This window comes from Pyxicephalus adspersus, chromosome 5 (genome assembly GCF_032062135.1).
Source record: "Pyxicephalus adspersus chromosome 5, UCB_Pads_2.0, whole genome shotgun sequence".
Lineage (NCBI taxonomy): Eukaryota > Metazoa > Chordata > Amphibia > Anura > Pyxicephalidae > Pyxicephalus > Pyxicephalus adspersus.
In genome coordinates, this window is record NC_092862.1 from 90,735,882 (window position 1) to 90,754,950 (window position 19,069).

The following is a 19,069-nucleotide window of genomic DNA, read 5'->3' on the forward strand; positions in this document are numbered from 1 at the left end:
TCCGAGGTTCTCAGGAGGCGGGACGGGTAATTCAAATCATTTTGTATTGGATTTAATACAAAAAAGCTGTAGTCCAATACAAAGAAATCTTTATATAATATATATATAAATCTAATATATATATATATTATATAAGCTACTGTAGTGTTACATTACATTATACATTTTTTTTAAAGTTTATTATTAAATTTATTAAATTTTGGACATATTTCAGTGAGTTATGCCTAAGAATTATAGCCTACAATGTAAAATAAATTTCCATGCAAAAAATGTAACACTTTTTGCATGGAAATACAGAGAGAATTAGAACGCTCGGGGTTTGCGTACGCATCCCTCGGCTAATCCTGATGACATCGGTGCTTGCCCCCTATTGACCGGGATCGTGGCGGGAAATTTAAATATTTTGTATTGGATTCAACACAAAGTCCTGTATCCAATCCAATGCAAAATATATTTATGTTGTTTTGTCTATAGGTATGTGATGTTGGACTTTTAAAATTTACCACACTGGGGAGGTGTTTTAGAAAAAAATAGTACTATACAGTATACAGAATTATTGCATTTTCAGTATTTTCAGTTTTTTTTATTTATTTAGACATTCTTGTTTAGCTGATTTTTGTGTTTTTTATTTATTTTATTAAGAAAGTTAATTATTTTTTTTTGCATGATTGTGTGTTTCAAACTTTATTATATTCAGGATATCTACTAGACCCTTGTTTGGACATATTTCGGTAGGTTACATGAAAAACAGTGTACCGCTTTTGGTAAAGAAATCCAGACATCAGTGAAACACCCAGGAGGTTAAATACTGGATTGTATGCATTATTTAGGGGTTTACACAAAACAAATAGTACTAGTATCTAAAACCTCCAGGGAAAAATTTCTAGCTTTTCTAGCCTTTCAGTGTGTTTATGCAGGTTTGAATGTCATTGTGTACCTTGGCCCACTATATATTTACTTACTCGCCTCAGCTTGGTAGTGGAAGCACATAAAGGTGGATTCCTCCTTTAACCAGAAGCAATATCATCCAGGAATGTTGCTTGGAGCTAAGCCCATGACATCAGAAATCATAAGAAGAAATAGGCAATCTTTTCAATTTAAAGCATGTTAAGCAATATGCCCCCCCCCCCCCCAAATCCTCTTTGCTTATTTCTTCCTATAATTTCTCTTTTATATGTATATGTACTCACATAAATGCATAAATTCATATATGTATGTACTGTATGTACATACATTAGTGCACATGAAGCAAAACAAATATATACACCTAAAAAGAAAAACTTACCCGAATGAGGATCATTCTCTGCAAAAGTGGCCATTGCATTTTTCAACTGATAGAACACAGTTCATGTGCACATAGCGTTTCCGCCTTGGCCCACAACAATGCGCATCACACTCCTGTGGTTTGACGCACAACTATGCACATCAAACAACTGAGTTTTAATAAGCCAATTATGCTGTTTTTAGCCTTTCCAACAATTCATAAAGGTGAACTGCTTAAAAACAAGCATAACTGACTTTTTAAATTGTAGGTCCTGGGAGATCACATAAAAACCAACCCCCAAAAAACAAACAACTACAAAATTTTTCAAACAACGTTATTCAAAACAAAATTTGCTAAAAGGTCACCGTAAAATATAGAGACCACACAGACACCACTAAATTTACATGACAAAAAAAAAAACACATGTACACCCACACTTCCATATAAAGCCAAAATAGTTCAAAAATGCCCCAACAAATATTGCATTTAAGAAAAACTTACCAAACCAATATGAAATTTTGATCTATCAAGGGTGGAAAAATGGATTAGAAAATATTAAAATACAGGACAAACATTTGAAGGTGGTAATAAAGACATTTTATTGAAATGAAACAAAATGGCCACAAACACAATAACATAGCATTAACATCAACTTTCTAATTGCAAAATGGACATTGAAACATTCAAAGTTTAAAAAACAAAAGCAGGTATTGTAGAATAATTAGTATAACAAACAAAACAACAGCCCCCCTCCAAGAAAAAAAGACAAAGTGTAATGCGCCTGGGCACACAAACCACAACCAACTCCAGATATCCTTGAATCAGGTTTATTCAAAACAGCACAGCACAGCAAGGGTTAATTTCAATCAAGCAAGGTACAGAAGGATAAGGCAAATGCAGGTCAGTAACAATCCGAGGTCAGGGCTGGCAGCAGGCAGAATGGTCAATAACAATCCGAGGTCAGGGCTGGCAGAGTTCAATCAGAGTTAGTTTCAGACCAGGTCACTGAGGAGATGACAAGCAGATAAAGTTTAACATACACAAAGACACACCCAAGCACACTGTGGTAACAGAGGCAATGGTGTAATGGACAGGCTCTCCTTAAATGGCCAGGATGACCAATCACCTTGCGCCACCTGGCACTGTCTGATAGGAGACTGAGTAAATCCCCTGCAGCTGATTGGCCACAGGGAATTCAAACTAACTCTGTCCCGCCCTAGGGCGAGGCAGCCGAGTGCCACGCCCTCGGGGGGTACAAGAGGGACTCATGGTGACACGCGCACCTCTTCCCACAGTACCCCTAGGACGTGCACTACTTTGCACTTGCAAAGGAGTGCTGGGAGCAGGAACCACATCCAAAGGGATGCAAGGGCTGCTGCCTGGCTGAACAGTACTTTGGCCAGGGCGGATCCCTCCGCTTGTAGAGACAGACAAGCTGGGAGCAGGGCAGCAGCCTCGGCCATGCTGCCTGCTACTGTGGCGTCCCCCTCTGTGGCTGGGAACCCCAGGGACACCGCGGGCTCGCAGGGCGGGTAAGTTCCTTACACAAAGGAAAAAGCAAGTTAGACAACACCCTTACATATGCTCATCTTTGATACGATCCTTTAAATTTGTACACCATTAAACATCCATCTAATAAAAAAAATTAGAACTAGGGATGATGCCTCTGACATTCTCGCAAAAATTTCCCCGAACTTCCAATGGGTCCGCGAAATTTTGGCGAACCAATTTCATGAATTCCATTAAAGTCCAGGGTGCAGGTTCCCACGCTCCCTGGGTTGATAAGTACAGCCCCGGGGAGCGTGGGAGCCTGCGGTCACAGCTGATTGGAGCCAGGCGAGTGCTTCCAATAAGCTGTGACTGCAGGCAAATTCTCAATGGAGTTTCTCCATTGAGAGTTCACCTGAGTTCAGTTCTCACAGTCACTGGGCTGTACTTATCTTTGATAGCTAATTTATATGTTTGAAACATAAAATCCTAATATGAAGCAGGGATATTTTCCCATTAAGGAGAGTTTTTTCAAGACTTTGGTCCCCAAATTGAGTTTTTACCCCTCGGGTCCCTGTTCTATGGCAATGAGCATTAGGGTCCTGTCGATTCGCTCTGTGCTGCGGTGCCCCAAATATATAATTACTCTTTCAGAAAACTTCAAGACTGCGTTCAGACTGGCAGTGAGGTTGCAGTGCTGTTACCCCTTCCTCACTGCCACCTGGAGTCAAATCTGGAAACTGGGCGGCTGTTGGAGGTGCCTGGTACACATAGTTAACCACTTACCTTCTGTGACCCTCAATTTATTTGGAACAGAGGGAAGTTGGCAACTGACCCTGTGGGAGCCAGTAGGAAATTCCTTTTGTCCCCCCCAAAAAATGTTATACCTATCATATCACGCTACCTCGTCACACATAGCTATCCCCCTACTTTCTATGAACCCCAATTTCTCTGTAAGAAAAGGGAAAAGTACCCGAAAATGGGGGGCTCTTGTGGCTAACTCTGCCTAACATTACTTATTATTTTAAATTTCTGTCTGGTTCCACCTCCCAGATGCATGGGCCCTCCTCCCAGCGACAGATGCCCAGCATCTGTGTCCCCTGATCCCCTGACCTCGAGTCCCCAACGTTCACTCGCCTGGGACGCAGATGCCGGCCGGGCATCGCCAGGCTACACATGCGATACAGGCATCGCCTGGGGAAGAAGATGCCAGGCATCTTCATTTTACTGAAAATTAACCCCAAGCCACACTTGGGAATACCACCAGGGAGGTTTATAAAATGTTGCATTAATAAAATGAGCATCAAATAATTAGTGAAGAAATTCTTGATTTGTCATTTCCTTTATTTGGAGCTTAGAGGTAACAGGGATAGATTAAGAAACAAAAAGTGAAATTGCAGCAATCATTTCTAATTATAAGCAAACTTTTTTTCCTGTTGTTGCTAAAAAGTAAAATTTGTTTTTTTTTTTTCTCATATTGTGACAGTTAAATAAGTAAAATTACATCAATATCACGGGTCAACAAAAAATTAGTTTTGATAATCATCAGAAACCACAGCAAACTTTTTTAAAATAGTTTTTCGAGCAGATTTCAGTTCTGTTTTTCCTTAACACGTACAGTTCCTGAGTTATAAGTACTTTTATAGTTAACAGTATACCTGCATGTACTTTTTACTAAAACGTAAGCACCATTGAAGTGAATGTTAATACATTTTCTGTGTGAAGTAAAATAAGACACACTGTGGTATAGATCTACTGAACAGTGTCAGTCAGGTATCATTGTTTCTTCAGAAATGCTTAGAATATGATTTTGTTGTGTACTCTTTGTCTGGATTGTACAGAATCCAGCAGTTGTCAGCCATCATAGTTTCATTCCAGAAACTTTGGTAGCGGTGCTCCATTAACTGAATGTCCTGGTGAAAACGTTCTCCTTTTTCGTCACTCACCATACCAAGATTTCCGGAAAGAATTCTAGATGTGAGTGCAAGAATTGTTTTTTTTTAATTATTATTTTTATTAAGGTTTAACAGTGGTAAACAATAATATACTTGGAATTAAGTAGAACATATCATCTAAGGACAGTGTAATAATGACAATCCACAAATAGGACATTTCCATAAACAATAATACAGACAAAAGAAAATAAAAACTGTCATACAGAAAATACAATATACAAACTATATATTTTGGTAAATTGCACTATAAGTAAACATGTTACTCAAATCTTAACATCAGAAAATGTAAGTGCTTGCATTAATAAATAGTCAATATCTATAGGGGGGTCATGTTCTAGCTCCTTCCCAGGTACCATGTGGTGTGTTGGAAACAATTGTATAGTTTAAGCTGGGAAGCACACCAAATATTTAGCAATAAAATTCTTGTACATATTAAGGGAGCTGTTGAGATACTAATAATAGTACTCATAGGAAAAGTACACCAAAAACATTGCACTGTAAACCATTTTTTAAACGTTAAAAGTAAGGGAAGGTACGAATCTTACAAAAGCTAAGCAGATACAAAGCCAGATACCAATATACTACAATTTTCAAAACAGATTTATTGATAAATCTATTCCCACTGCCTTGCAAACTGAACCACTCAAAATGTATGCATAACATTTCTAAAAGAGTAAAGAAGAACATTTTAACACCGTCAAGTAACATTCTACAGGTGATGTTGAAAGCAATTCTTGCAGGTGCAGCAACACAGAATCAGGGTCATCCAGTAATAAAGTAGTCCCCTTGATTGCAACTTTCAATTTATCCGGGTACAAGAGGGAAAACCAGAATTTATTAGCAATAAAATAGTTGCAAGCAGGAGAAAATTTTCTTTGCTGTTATGTGACCAGGGTGGAGAAATATAGAAAGATTAGGTTCCTATATCCATTAACTGTTAGGGATACAGCTTTTTTGTAAGCCTCGTTTTTGGTGTTGGTTCTTGTCTTTGTTTCATAAAGGTTGTGTTGAGCCAACCTTTTTGTTGATTTGTTAGAGCTCATTGTATAGGTATAAGGGAAAGAAGGGCAAAGAAAAAGGTTTCAGGCTCAGGAGGTTTTTTGCAAAAATAAATTGTGTGTATTTTTCAACTTACAATTAGTACATACATCAAAAGTACATATTATTTATTTTAAGCTCAATATCCAAATTCCTGTTATTGTCACAGGGTTTGGATACTTTAATCTAGACATAAGACTCCTTCCAATGTCATACAAAATACATATAAAGATTGAAAACAAGGTAAGAAGGGGACCTGTTATGGTCGCATGATTCCCAACGCATTTCGCCTGTTATAGGCTTCTTCAGGGGTATAAATTTGCAAAGGTTGTATGATTTGTTTAGTTGAAGTGCAGTCTAGGTAGGGGGGTAAAAGGAGCAGTATTCAAAATGCATGCAGTTTGATATATCCAAGCCCAAAGCAAAAAGATTATTTGAATGTTGTCCTAGAAGATTAGGTACAGTTTTAATATTCATATATATGGTTTTTGTTTCATATACCCTAAATAGCTGTTTAGTGAGAACCCAGTCAAATAGGTATAGATGTATTTATCATAAAGAAAATGGGGAGGGAGGAGAGGAATAAGGATATCCTATCTTATACAGCCAAGAGCGCTGCTGTTGTGCTAAGACTTGTAGTTAGTCCATACGACCAGGAGAGGGTATGTAGTAATTCATGTAAGCAGAAAGGAAAAGTTCATTAATCCAATTGTGAGGGGATTTTGCAATTGTTACACAAGGCCTGTGGCTAGCAGCATATTTTTTTTGGCCAGTCTGATGAATCCGCCCAATCACACGTCAAGAGAGCGGATCCAAGTGAAGAGCACGCAGGAGATCCACTGAGCCAATTTTTTTTAGATCCAGGCAGTTAAGCATTTCTGGTATCCCCAGAAAATGTAGATTAGAGAGATGATCACGATTTGTAAGATCCTCAAATTTCTCTGCTAGGGATGCAGCCGAGTGGGTTGTAGAGAAATGGTTGACTGTGATAACAGTAATTGATCTTCTAAGTCACCAAACCCCTGTTCCAACTCGGTTGTACTTGTAGTATTACTGGAGATTTGTTGCAGGGCCTGATCAATTGAGGATTGTAGTGTATGAAACTTTTTGTCAAAGTAAAGTGACAAAAGGTTATGACCCTCCTTAGATGTGGAAGAATAGAGGTGTTGCGACCCTGAAACAGCAAATACAGCTGGGCTTCTAGGCACCCCACAATAGGTTTCGATGCTCCCCACAGTAAGATAGCAGCTTTCAGCAGCCTACTCACCAAAGAAAGTTTAGTGCTCCAGGAATGTTGCAGCAATCACTCTATGGAGATGGTACCTGAAGGAAAGGAATCTTAAGCTGTGGAGATCGCACAGGAGGTTCTGTAGCAATGATGGAGTGCTCTGGCCAGGTGGTCAAGATGTGAGCACTGACTCCAGTGAGGTGGAAGATGGGCTCCTTCACAGTATCCTGTCAGCACCAGAGAAGCAGCAGAGGATGACACGTGCAGGCAGTTGTTTGTGGCTGCAGGAAAGTCACTTCACTGGGTGAGAAAACTTGCAGGATCAGGAGCTCTGGTAAAACACGGGGAGCTCTGTTGGCTCCGCCCCGGTAAGTCCAAGAAATGTGTTTTTAATGACATGCGACAATCCAGTTTCCGGTATGAATCAAGCAGATTCTAAACTCCTTCCTTGTATGCAGGAGACTTATGGTTGCCCAGGAATTTTCACACAGCCACTTGAATGCGTCCCAAGCTTTTATCTCAGCTCCTGAGAGAAATTGATTGAAAACATCGTCCTGCAAAACAGACTTGATCTGTGGCCCTATAAATATCCCTCCCTTCATTTTTGCAGTACATTATGTTTTGAAAATTCCCAACAAGGTACTGAAAACCCATGGAGTTTAATTTACCCATGGCCTTTATAAGTTTCTTTATCAAGCCTAACTTGATATAGAGAGGTGGGAGAAATATTTTATGCTGTTTAACAAGAGGCAGAAACTTGACACTGCTTGTTCCAGGCTTATAGGTATCTCTTGGTAGCCAATCACGCTTGACATAATTGTCTCCCATAGATCTGCTGTCCCACAGCCATAGGAAACAGCAATATTTTATGAATCCTCCTTGCATAACCATCAGCAAGCCAATGACCTTTAGATCACCACAGATGTTTCACTGGTGTGTTTTATACTGTATTGCTTCAAGTAGTAACTTCATGTTGCCATAGGACTACTTTAGGTTAACAGAATGGGCAATCTGTAAACTTGGTTTGGAATTACCATTGTGCAGTAAGACTGCTTTCAAGCTTCTTTTAGAGGAATCAATGAAGATACTCCATTCCGATGGAACATGCTCTTATGACAAACTGTTAAGAAGTGCATTTATATCATGACAGTAGCACAGTGAGCCATCACTAGTGAAGAAGGTTATGATAATGTTATGAACGTTATCAAGTTATGATTTTGTTTTCTGTAGTGAGTTACACCCTTTGCAAGCAAGTGCTTCTGTTTAAGCTTCTGTTTAAGCCTTGAAGCAAGAAGTTCTGCTTTGTCTTTGGAGAGATTTAGATGACAAATGAGATCATTCAGCTCTGCTTGTGTAAAGGTTTCTAGTTCTGAATCTTCATCAGCCAAGTAGTCAGGATCAGATGATTCGGGGATGTAACTGTCTGAAACCCCAGTGCATTCCTCATCACCTTTTACAGAAGCAAGTCCATTATGTTGCGGTACCAGAACTGACAATAAATCATCATGGGGAACAGGCCTAATTGTAGAATCGAGGTTTGGATATACAATTTTGTGCTTAGTTTTACCTTTTGTTGACGTGGCAAAAAAAGCAGTCGATTAGATGGTCTCATGGTTCTCTCCACATCATCGGGATTGCGAATGACGTTGCTGCTTTACGCCAAATTAGCCAGTCATGCAGTCCATTGGAACAACTGATACAGATGACATGTGGAGCCCAAGATTTATCCTGGTCACCAAGTGGACAACCGAAATATAATTAGTATATCTTTTTAAGTTCTATGGTAATTTTTTCGACTTTGTGCTTTCCTCGTGAATGAACCACACACATAACAGAAACTGGATCATTAAGGCAATTTCTAGGCATGATGACAAATGAAATCAATTGCAGTTAGTTCGGTCTCTTACCTTAAAAAAAAAAAAAAAAAACTATTGTTAAATGTTGTAATATGTTAAGGCTATTTATAACGAATTTACAACAAAATATAAATAGCTGCATCACTAAAACTAGACATGCTAGAGAAAAACTGAACAGATTTGAAATCCACATCAAAAATACTACAAATCACATGTAAAATTAAATCTGATGAAAATGGCATGTTGACTTGGTGTTATTTGGTGTGACATTTTTTTCCCATTGTTGCTAATTCTAATTGCCCATTTATCTGATATTGTGACCCAGTAAAAGTGCAGCAAATATTTCTCCTTACACAAAGGCATTTTTTTCTCATTGTTGGTAAAAACATTCACCTGCTTTCTCATATTGTAAGTGTAAATGTACAGATTTATACAGATTGTGCTAGATTTATCACCTTATCATTGGGCTGAAATAAGACTGGCACGGGAAGTAGGACTCACAAGAAACCAGCGAAACCAGTGAATCCTTAACTTAAAATACTAAACTCTTGAGTCTACGTCCAGAATGAACACAGCAGATTATGCTGGAGCCAGGGTGCCTTTGCTTCCACACGAGACTTAAAAGCATTCTCTGTAAGGACCTTCCCATCCTTCAATTTTGTTCTCAAAAGGGTATAAAGTAAAATGTTGGTGTTGCTGCTTTTCATCAGAGCAGAGATTCTTTACTTATGCCACCTCTTCTCAGTCCTCTTCCTCGTCCTCAGCAGAAATGCACTGCCCACCATTCTCTGGCATGCCGAATCCTGCAATACTTGTGGCTATTGCCGCTAAGATACTAATGTATATATATATATATATATATATATATATATATATATATATATATATGTCAAAATAAAACTTACCTTGTCTCTTTCTATTTGCTGCCTACTTAAGGGCTTGTGTGCTGTCCTGACACTAGTCAATGGCTACCAAGCACATACCCGAATATGTACATAGGTTTAAGTTTTATTGGCATTTAAACTGTTGTACTCATGGTCAATTTGTACAAAGCTGTTAGTTTTAACATTGAACAGAAGATGGTGGTGCAAAGTGGAGGTAACTAGGGCAGACATAAATAATGTTTTTACCTAACAGGATATTGTTTATAACCTGACAATTATATATATGTTGCTGCTAGAGAAGAAGCATTTGTTTATGATATCCAGAGACAGAATACTTTGTTTATGAACTTTTTTTATTATTACAATCTTTGAAGGGAAAGACTTTTGCAATAAACAAATGGCTAGGAGCTCTAGTGAAGTTGATGTGTACCATTTGATGCTATATACATACACACATATATGTAAAATGGTATTGAAATCATAACAGTATACAAGATAAGACATGCTTACCTTTCATCTAAAAAAAAGCAGTCTGAATAATAAATACCATTCTGCTAATTCCCATCCATCTTTTCATTTTCCCTGTACATTTCATGCTGACATCTGCCTGCAAGCTAGCTTTGATCAAGGTAAATGATTTGTGTACGTGTATGTCTGACCACAACGCTGGGCTATTGCAAAATTAGTTTATTATGATAGATTGTGTTTGTCCTGAGAAATTTAAATACTTATCCCTGAGTACTCTTTTATTGATCATCACAATTCCCTTCACTACAACAAATGGGGATTGCTTTTTTACCACTTTTTTTATTTTTTTTCAAAAAATCTATGCAATTTCACAATGGAATATAAGGTTTTCAATGGAAACCAATAGACAGAAAGTTAATGCATAAATTAGGATGATCTTAGGAGCTTAAAGAAGCGTATAACATTTCTGACACCTCAGATTTCATCTTACTGACATACAGTCTGGTCACTGTGAACTCTTCATCAATCCCGACACTAACTTCAGGTTGCTGGGAATCATTATTTCCTACCAATTTAAGCACAACCTTCTAGTAAAGAGGTCATCATTTCTGTAGCTCTCTTCTTTTGATGATTGGTCATTTCTTTAGGTTTTTTGAGTTCAGAGTCCAAGCTGCTAAGAATAGCCGATTTCGTTGTCTTCCACTTCTGGTCACTTCTGATCATAGTTGACAACTAGTTCCTCAAGAGCCTGCAGGACTTCCTTCCTTTGGAGGTGTCATTCTCCACTTGCCAGCAGTTTAATTCCACTTGCAGGTTATCCTGATCTTGTCTTGTGGAGGTGAGTAGCTCTTCTTGATCCAACCTCTGTTGCTTGAGTTTCTCAACCAGTTGACTCTACTGATTGATCTCCTCATCCGTATCATCCAGCTGTTTATACAGTTTAGAAGCCTTGCCCTCACGCTGTCTCAAATCATTATTCATGAAATTAGCAGTAAGTGTCATAGGTGGCTCGTCATTGGCCGTCACATTTTACACTACAAATGCATCTAGGTTAGCCTTCTCCTTGTCAAACTGCTCTTCAACCGGCACTGTTTCACCTTTGCGCCAGCGAGCACGCTCATTTTCCAGAAACTGCATTGTAGCTTGCAAAGACTTTGTCTTCTCCACACTGTCATACACTGCTCCCTTGGTCTTATCGACCACTCCAGTTATACTGTAAATCACCACATCTTTATCCCGAATAACAGCCTCTGAGGCAGTAGCTACACTCACTTGGCCTTTGCAGTCGCTACAGTCACTTGGCTTTTGCAGTATGTGCATTTTCCTGGTTCTTCCCTGAGTGAACCGAACATGACAAACATAGCATTCATATAGCCTTGTCCCCAGGACGAGTTCCTTTTTGCCTCTGCATGTGACGATCATGTTTTGAGCTTCTGGGACATGTAAAACTGCAGTGATTACATTGGAAGGTTTTCTTTACACTTTTCTTTTTAAATTTTGTCAATTTTGGAGGCTTCCTGTCTCCACGCATGTTTTCGCCCTTCACATCCGCTGGTGTAGCAACACTTTCCTCAACACGCTCCTTAGCATCCTGTTCATCAGGCACAACAGGGACAGTTTCTTCCATCTTTACTTCACTTAATTTATTAAACTTTTCCCTCACCTTTTTGGAAACAGGGACAGCTTTTCCAATCTTTACTTGCTTAATTTACTAAACTCTTCCCGCACCTTTTGAGAAACAGAGAGAAGCCCTTTCAATTCATCCCTTTTCTTCTGAATTTTCTCAAAGGATTCATTTGCAGCTTTTTCCAACTGCTCTGAAAGCATAGCCACTCTCTTCTCTATGACTTTAGTAACCTGTGTGAAGTGAGATATTGTGCTTGCTACTGTACTGGTAGGCCAAGTCCAATTGCAGATTGCCAAATTCTTCCTCTTTCTCTTTTGTCCCTTCATTCTCTTCATCATCATATTCAATATCTCCTTTTTCAGCCGCCATTGGCTCAGCTTCTTCAGGCCCTTCAGGCTGTTCTTTTGTCTCAGCTGAAACAGGATCCCATCCTTTAGTTTGGACTTCAATAAATGGAAACTTTTCCCCAGCCAACACAGACACACATTCATCAGCTTCTATCTCAGATGATATGGGAACACCCTCATCTGCCTGCACCTCAGTCAGCATGAAAGGATCTTTGTCAGTCCATTCAGGGACACTTTCTTCAGTTTCAATCCCAGTTAACACCTGGGCATCTTCCACAGTGGTACTTTCTGCAGTCTGAACTTTAGTTGGTGCGGGAGCAGTTTCTTCAGCCACTTTGACCAAAATTTGTACATCCTCACCTGATTTATCAAAATTTGCATCATGGACTTGCATCATGACAAAATTTTTCTTCTCAATTCTGTGCTGCTAGTTGCTGCACCACCTCAGTCAGCATTTTTCGATTCTCCACTGCAGCCGAAGAGACTTTCCCCAATTGTGCCACCAGCATACGGTTAGTCTTTTGCTTGCCTCCATGTCTCCATGCTTTTCCAATTCCCATTGCCGCGCAGCAATGGCCAGGATCAGTTGCTTCACTACATCCTCCATGTTGACACAAAACTTTTTTGCATACCGACCCTTTAAATCGCTGCTGCAAACTTCACTGCTTAATCTGCCCACATCCTCCACCATATGTGGCATAGCACAGGGGAATCGCTCATGGTAATCGGATGCTTACAGGGCAGATTAGAGGCAGCAGACTCCAAAAGTCCAAAATAACAGCAGTTTTTTATTTGAATAGGCAAGTGTTACAGCACACTCCTCAGCGCTTCACAATAAAACAATGAACAGTACCCGGCTGGGCATCTGGCTACCTCACTTAGGTGCCCTCTCCTTCTAACACCCTATATCAGTACTGGTCCACTTAGAGTTTAGTCGTACTGTTTGGCCACTGGCTTTCCTGGAACCCTCTGGCTCTCCCTCAGCCTGGCATCCACTCTGGCTCTCTCTCAACCTGGCATCCACTCTTGCTCTCTCTCAGCCTGGAATCCACTCTGGCTCTCTCTCAGCCTGGAATCCACTTTGGCTCTGTCTCAGCCTTAAGTCCCTCTCTCTATCTCAGCCTGCAATCCACTCTGGCTCTCCCTCAGCCTGGCATCCCTCTGGCTGAGTACTTCCTCTGTCAGACTCTCGCTGAGCATACCTTCTCTCTTGCACCTGAGTGCAGGTGCATATTAACCCAGTCAAGATTGAGTTGGGCCAAGGGGCCCACCCTTTCACTCCCTTGGCTGGCTCCAGGGCCCTAAAGTTTCAGGTTTCTTTCTGAAAATCTCTAAAAACATCCTATTAACTCTCAATTCCCTGGAGCCTTTTAACACTTGCTGACCTATTCTACCCTTTCTAGGGACACTCTGTCACAATATATATATATATGGTTTTTTAATATAAGAATATGTAAAAAACCATTGGAAACATAATGTTTGGTTGGCACCCTATTTTGGAATCAAGCTATAGTGCAAATCTCATTTGTCTGTTGCTTTGTCTTTACTCTAACAAGTAGTTACTACTAGTATAATTTAATTAATTATACAAATAATACAACTTATATAGTTTTGACATGTTTAGGGTCCAAGGTTTTAAAGTTTTCCTTTTACAATAGCCTTCCATTTTCAACAGTTTTCCAGAATACTGCTATGGATTATGGTTTAGGAGTACCGTTTTACAAAGTCTTAGAAATAGTTTGCTTTTTTGAAAAAAAAACTTGTCAACAATTAGTCATTCCAGGCTTACTGTTTGTGCATCAAGTAATTAAACTCCTACAAAAAGCTGTTAGATTTTTTTTTTTTGCACTCCAGATTGTGGTCCCACTTTGGTATCAATTACTTGTAAACTCCAAACAGGTTTTGGTTCTTTGAAATCTGAACTCCTCACATCATTTTTTTTTTTTTGAGGCAACACTAAAACTTAGGAAATAATTGTATTTTAACAATAAGTCAGTGCACGTCTAAACAGAGTTTAAGTGATTCGAACAATATAGATTTTCATATATACAGAGTTCAACTATGTTGTGAAAAAGTACATTGGTGAAGCATATAGTAATATTAACTTAATAAATTTTATAATACATGCATTTTTCTCTGTATCCAACGTGATTCATCCCTTTTTTTCTTCAGCGGACTTTGAGAATTTTAAACTAAGCTTACAAATATTTTAGAGAAAAAAAGAGAAGTATTTTCATTTTGATATGAAAACAAAAGAACCATATATAAATGTGACAGTGTATTTTATACAAGTGCAAATAATGTAAATATAAATATAATTGTGTATTTGAAAATATAGAAGTAATAAACTGGAGTGTACATTTTCTATGACAAGGGTTTGTTAATGTGTTTGATGAATAAAAAGAAATTTGACTTACTTGGTCATATGTGTTTACTGGTATAGATGAAAGTAGGGATGAGCGAGTGAGATTTGTAAGTTCGATCTCGTGGCGAATCGGGCCTTTCTTGCTTACGTAACAAATAAGCTAGAATGGCCTTGTGATTCACCATGAGGTTGTGTTCTCGTAGAAACAAACAAGGGAAAATGCAGAGGGCGGAAATGGCGTCTATTTCTGGCGGGAATGGTGTGGCTAGGAGAGAATCATTTGCTCCCAGGATTCACAGCAAGGCCCAGCAGCCCAATCAGCAGAGATCCCAGAACTGGCATATATACAGGGAAGAAGGGAGGGGTTAGTCACTCCACAGAAAAAAAAATACAGATATTTTATCCTGATCCCACTTGCTATCTGTCAAAAAAGCCAGAAAAATGTTGATATTTCTCTAAAAAAATAAAGATATTTTATTCTGATCCCACTTGATATCAAAAAGAGAGGGTGTACTACAATCACAGCCACGTCATGTGGAGAGTATTGTGGACTGGGTCTCAGGGGCCTCAAGTTAAGCAGGCTCATCTTCTGCAGCAGCAACAGCAACCAGCACAGCCGTCACAGGAGCAAAGACAGGAGTTAACATGGCTAATGTGCCTGTACCTTCCGATGTTGTTTGACAAATAGCTTGAGGATCTGCCATTGCGAATTTGAGAGCAGAAGGCAGACTTTGAGACCCTTAGAGAGTGTGGTGAGCACTTTCTGGGTGAGGGTTCTGCATCAGTGGCTGCATTTGCAGAGCTTGGCTTAGACAAAAATGAGGATGATGATGACCGTGATGCCACCTGGGAACCACCGGTGCATGTAGGGCCTAGCAGCAGTTCCTAAACAGATGTAGAGGAAAGGCAGCAGCAACAGCAGCAACAGACTGGGGATGGAAAGGGCCGCAAATCTGCCTCATCTGAGTCCCAAAGAACACACAGACGAGTGGGCACAAGCAGGGGAACAGTAAGAGACGATGTGACCGTGGGGGAGATGGAGCTGGAGCAGACACAGGACCCATCCAACCCACATTTGTGCTGTCACGCCCGGGCGATGAAACAACAGGAACTGCTGCAGCTTGAAGAGGAGGAGGTGAGTGATGGGGAGGAAGATGTTTTGGAGCCTACTGAAGGACAGGAGGAGGATGAGCCCAGGGAACCCATCTTTCAAATGTGTGTCCACATGTTGCGATGCCTACAGAGGGACCACCGCATTTGCAGCATCAAAAACCGGGATGATTACTGGCTGGCCACTCTTCTGGATCACCGCTACAAAGACAAAATGTCACAGTTTCCACCCAACCCGGTGCAGAAAGAAAATGATGCAGGTTTCTTGATGCCTGGCGAAACCTGATGCGGCCACCTCAAACAAGTGAAGTGCAAACCTTCAAGAACGGATGAAGTGTATGGTGCATGATTGCGTTGGCTCTTTTCTGGCTTGGTGGTGGTGGTGTTGACGATAGGAGTTATGAGGAGGATGCATGTCCTGACAGTAGTGACGCCATTATTTTTGGGTCAACAGGCTTGAAATCTGCCCACAGTTGGCACGGAATGCCATCAAGCTTCTTTCGTGCCCGGCATCCAGTGTTCTGTCTGAAAGAACCTTCAGTGCCACTTGCAGAGTGGTAACAGACAACTGATCACAACTGTCGCCGGAAAATGTCAATCGAATCACCTTTTTGAAAGTGAACGAAAGGTGGATAACAACTATCATATCCCCACTGTAGATGTCATTGATTGACTGACACAAGGACTCACTGGCCAACCAAGATGCCTCTGTGAACCCACATTGCTCCCGTGCTGAGTCTGTGGCTGCCTATCACTAAACACCCTGTCAGCTGAGCCTGCCTCAGTTGAATTTTTCCGCTAGTTATCGCAACGTCCAGGGGTGGCATTCATTACCAGTGTCATTCCTGCTATTGTGCCAGCTAGCAATTTACTTTACATTTCTGCTGCTTCCAGGAGGCCAACAAACTGCAGATGTAAACCCACAGTACTTCCACACTGATAGGTACCATTGCCTTTGCCTAATTTTTCAGCTAAGTATTGTAAGATTGAGGGTTGGCATTCATGTTATCCACTTCATAATGCAAACCAGCAATATCATCTACCTCCCTAACGCTTCCGGCACCACTGACCAAAGCAACAGTGCTGGCGCACAAAACATCTTGGTCTCGCCCTTCTACATTTATTCACAAATTTCATATATTTGCACTACACACTTTGGGTCGGCATTGACGATTCACTACATCCAGCTCTAGATGCCAGTTACCAATGCCGTCCACGCTCCTGGTGTTGCTGCTGCAGCCTGCCCAGTAGTGCTCCATTCACAAAAATTGTATTACACACTTCTGGGTGTCACTAATGATGCACTACACCCTGCTCTAGATGCCAGTTACCAATGCCATACACGCTCCATCTCAGGGCCCACTGCCTCCTCCTCCTCCTCCACAAATCTGGGTGACATTGATGATGCATTACACCCAGCTCTAGATTCCAGTTGCCAATGCCGTTCCCACTCTGTCTCAGAGCCCACCGCCTCCTCCTACTGCTGTTGCTTTTGCCGCCTGCCCAGTACTCCATTCACATAAATTGTATTACACACTTTTGGGTGACATTGATGATGCATTACACTCAGCTCTAGATGCCAGTTACTAATGTGATCGCTCAGTCTCAGGGCCCACTGCCTCCTGCTGTTGCTTCTGCCGCCTGCCCAGTACTCCATTAATAAAAATTGTATTACACACTTTTGGGTGTCATTGACTATGCACTACGCCCAGCTCCAGATGCCAGTTACCAATGCCATCCACACTCCGTCTCAGGGCCCACCGCCTCTTCCTCCTGCTGTTGCTGCTGCCGCCTGTCAGTACTCCATTCGCAAAAATTGTATTTCACACTTCTAGATGGCATTGACAATGCAATACACCCAGCTCGAGATGCCAGTTACCAATGCGGTCCCCACTCCATCTCAAGGCTCATCGCCTCCTCCTCCTGCTGTTGCTGCTGCCACCTGTCAGTACTCTATTCACAAAAATTGTACACTCTTGGGTGGCATTGACGATGCACTACACCCAGCTCGAGATGCCAGTTACCAATGCGGTACCCACTCCGTCTCAGGGCCAATTGCCTCCTCCTTCTGCTGTTGCTGCCGCCGCCTGTCAGTACTCTATTCACAAAAATTGTATTACACACCTCTAGGTGGCATCAGCGATGCACCACACCCAGCTGAAGATGCCAGTTACCAATGCCGTTCCCACTCCATCTCCCGGCCCACCGCCTCCTACTTCTGCTGCTGTTGCTGCTGCCGCCTGTCAGTGCTCCATTCACTAAAACTGTGGCGTTGACGATGCACTACACCCAGCTCTCCATGACTGTTACCAATGCGGTCTCCCTGGCGATAGCTGACCAGAGGCCACACATTGCTATTGCTCTCGCTGATCCACGCTCCGTCTCTGGTCCTCCATCCTTGCCTAATGTCACTGCACTACTTGTCCACAACAAGTTTTGATGGCAAAGACTGTTGCTAGTGGGTTAAGTTCACCCTTTCTCAATGTCCTATTGTTTATGCTGCCTTCTGGATGCTGTCAGTCTTGCAAATATCCTATGTGCTTGTTGTCACTTTGCCTGCCATTTTCTGGAAACCCACAAGGTCTTTTGGATTGTTGTATTTGTTCTCCTACACATACCTAGCAAATTTGGTGGTTCTAACATGTATAGGGGCTTTGATATTAATGTTTAAAGTCGGACTATTGACTTTAACAGAATTCCCGAAATCGAGTCGCCAAAATTTTGCGAACCCACCGAAAGTTCGAGGAAATTTTCGCAAGACTGTCAGAGGCCCTCTTGGTCACCCCTAGATGAAAGATGAAGTTGGTTGTTGTTATGGATGGTTATGTAAAGGGCTTGAGAAAACTGGTGAAAATTACAATTTAGTGTAGCCTATGAAGGTAAGACGGGTTGTAAGCATATGTGAGGGTAAATCTAAGGCCGTATTAGCTGATGAAACATAAAAAGGTGTCCTTACTTACAAGATGCCTTGTGTAGAAAACACTTGTGGTTTTAGTTGATAAGCTCGGAGTCAACCTGTTGTTTAATCATTGGTAGGAAGTTCAAGTAGGAAGGAATGGAAGGCTAATGCTTGGATAGTCAAAAATCCATTGTGTCCTTTAATAAAATTTACAGAATGAATAGAAACAAAATATTAATTATTAAGTAAAAAATTAGTTCAGAATAACTCGCGTTAGGTTTGCTCACTGTTTGGCTTGTGAAACAAGTGGACTTTTAATCAAGTGGAGTTAGAAAAAACAGGAGTTTTAAAACAAAAAGGAGTTAAATCCTTATAGTAACCACAAACTGTAAGTAAACATTTATGAGTGGTAGGAAGGTGGAAAGTTTGGTTCAGTGCACAGCCTGTCACATGTATCCACAAATGGAGCAACAGCTCCTTGGTGAATACCGCTGTGACAGATGTGAGCAAGTCGCCTTTCTGGTATCTCCCATTGGAGAG

At 40.8% G+C, this 19,069-nt stretch overlaps 1 protein-coding gene across 1 annotated transcript in view; it reads left to right on the forward strand.

Moving 5' to 3' along the window:
* VWC2 (von Willebrand factor C domain containing 2) overlaps window positions 1-19,069 on the forward strand; it is a 366,314-nt gene that overhangs the window by 222,789 nt on the left and 124,456 nt on the right. The gene's annotated exons all lie outside the window — the stretch shown is intronic.